Source organism: Arachis duranensis, chromosome 3, assembly GCF_000817695.3.
Source record: "Arachis duranensis cultivar V14167 chromosome 3, aradu.V14167.gnm2.J7QH, whole genome shotgun sequence".
NCBI classification, from domain to species: domain Eukaryota; kingdom Viridiplantae; phylum Streptophyta; class Magnoliopsida; order Fabales; family Fabaceae; genus Arachis; species Arachis duranensis.
Window position 1 is genome coordinate 121011695 of NC_029774.3, and position 2606 is coordinate 121014300.

A 2606-nucleotide genomic window follows, 5' to 3' on the forward strand; every position below is an offset into this window, starting at 1 on the left:
TATATAACTATTTTTAAAATATATTTAAAACTCAACTTTATATCTTTTTGTATAAATTTTTTTTTTATATTTACCTATTAAAAGTTTTAGGTGCCAAAAAATTTAATCATCACTATTTTGAGTTAAATCTTAAAGTGGTTTCTAAAATTATACTCAAACCTCATAGTGCCCTCTCAGATTAATAGTTACCCATATTCATCCTTAAAATTGCACTATAAAATTCAGAGTCGTCCTTCAGACAATATTCATCAATTAAACACCATTAGAAAGTTGATGTAAACAGATTTCTAACATGCTGGTAAGCTTAAATGACGTAGTATTTGGTTTGGCGCTTAAATTGTGCCCGACGATGTTTCATTTGTGTAAGTACATTAACCCTTTCTTAATTCAACATTTTCTCTTCCTCCCAAAATATAAATAGAGATATTTTTTTCTCCTAATTACTCTTTAATAGCGTTGCTCTGAGATATCAAGAGCCCTCCTGCAAATACCATCATAGATGGTTTCATTGTCCAAAAAGCACAGTAACATTAATGTGCTCGAAGAGAGAATGACTAGAAAGAACACTATTGTATGGCTCTACAACAACCGTCCAAATCTGAAATTAGAAACTAGAAAGGAAAAAACAACATTGTTAATTTTAGACAAAGCAAATCCTAAAGTAGCAATTAGAGAATAGAACACGTGAGGTGAATTCTTGAACAATAAATCTTCAAGTTATACCTGACGGGAAGGGTAAATGGTGAAGTCAAGCTTGGACTTCTTGCCATAATCGACGGAGAGGCGCTCAAGGAGGAGGGAGCTGAGGTTTGAGCCAGTACCGCTACCGGTGTTGAAAACGAGGAAGGCCTGGAGGCTGGTGCAGTTGTTGGCGGGCTTGCAAACGTGATCAAAGCAAAAGTTGACGATCTCCTTGTTGACGATATAGTGTCCCTTGGTAAAGTTGTTTGATGTGTCCTCCTTGCCAGAGATAAGCTGCTCTAGGTGAAAGAGCTGGTGGTAGGTGCCGGCTCTGACCCGTTGATGACGGTTGGTTCCAGATCGACGAAGATAGCATGAGGAATGTGCTTGCTGGGTCTTGTTTCGCTGAAGAAAGTGTTAAATGCATCATGCGCCACTTAAAAAGAAGTGTCACTGGTAGTTACAGAAATCAGATTGAAGAATTAAAAAATTGATGAATCGAAAAATGGAATTGGAATTGAAATTGAAATTGAAATTTAGTTAGTTAGTTATCTAGGCATCATTCCATCAAACTGGATACCATTGATAGAGAAAGACTTCATCATCGTCATCATTCTTTCTCCTAGTGAAGAATAGCTAAGAAGAGAAGGTCTGATGCAAATTTGGGGCTTAAGATTTTTAAAATTGGTCCACGAACTAAATTGTCATAGAAAAATTTTGTCCTCTACATCAACTAGCTGTTATCTTGCCAATGTGTCAGAAATGCTTTTATAAGGTGTAAATAAAAAAATTTTTTCGACAAAAAAATTGCAAGTTGCAAAAATATTTTTGTACTATTATTTTTTTGACAAAATTTTATTGCAAATACCAAAAAATAAATAACATCAACCGTATCACTGTAAATTCTCCGATCTCACCATAACCCTATATTTCAAAGATTCCATCCAAAAAAAATAAATAAATAAAAAGTGGATATATATAAAAGTAAGTAATTAAGTGTTGAAAATTTATTTGTCTAGCTTATATATTTATATCCTACTAGAAAGGTACTTTTTAGGGAGAATACCAATGAATGCTAGAAAAGATTGTTGGGATCCGGAGGAGCATTCCACTATATATGCTGTGGAGTATCTTGTTGGAGATGAATTGATGTGTTCACTATTTTCTGATTGCTAGAAAAATCAAAAGGCACGTGAAGTCGTGAAGGACTACAAGTTCATTTTAATTTTGTTTTTCTTATTCACTACTACAGTATTTGAAATTTTGGATGGTAATATTTTTCTAATGTCTGTTACAATCGGCTGTTTTGCTAGTTATAACGTTGTTTGTTTCTGGTCAAGGCAACGCAAACAGATAGGGTTGTACATGTATCGGATTGGATCGGATCGAATATAACTTATAATTATATTCTATCTGCATTATATTTATCAGATCGAATCAGATACGATATCCGAATTTTTTTTAAGTTAGATCCGATCCGATTCGATCCGCTTGGATCAAATTCAAAAAAATTGTTTTAAGATTTTTTTTAGTTCTAGAAAATCTATTTTTTCACTTATTTAAGCCTAATTACTCCTAAATTATTATCAATAAAAGTTATCTTGAATAACAAAAAAAATAATAACAGAAGATCTAAATTTAATTATTATAAGTTAAAGTACAACGTATAAAATTAAAAACAAGATATTATAAAATTTATAAAACAACACAATAAAATTCATATCACATTAGCAGGGACGGATGCACTATATAAGTTGTGGGGGCAAGTGCCCCTACTAACATTTTGAAAAAAGTATACCAAGGTATATGTATAAATAGGGTTAACCACCGAAAACGTTTCCGAGTTAGTCAAACACTGACAAAAATACATCCAAATTTTACTATCGAGAAAAATGCCTTCAAATAATTTAAAAACACAACAATAA

At 32.5% G+C, this 2606-nt stretch overlaps 1 pseudogene; it reads right to left on the reverse strand.

The window, feature by feature from the left end:
• Positions 1-505: 505 nt before the first annotated feature.
• Positions 506-1292, reverse strand: LOC107480688 (tubulin alpha-3 chain-like; annotated as a pseudogene).
• Between the last annotated feature and the right edge of the window lie 1314 nt (positions 1293-2606).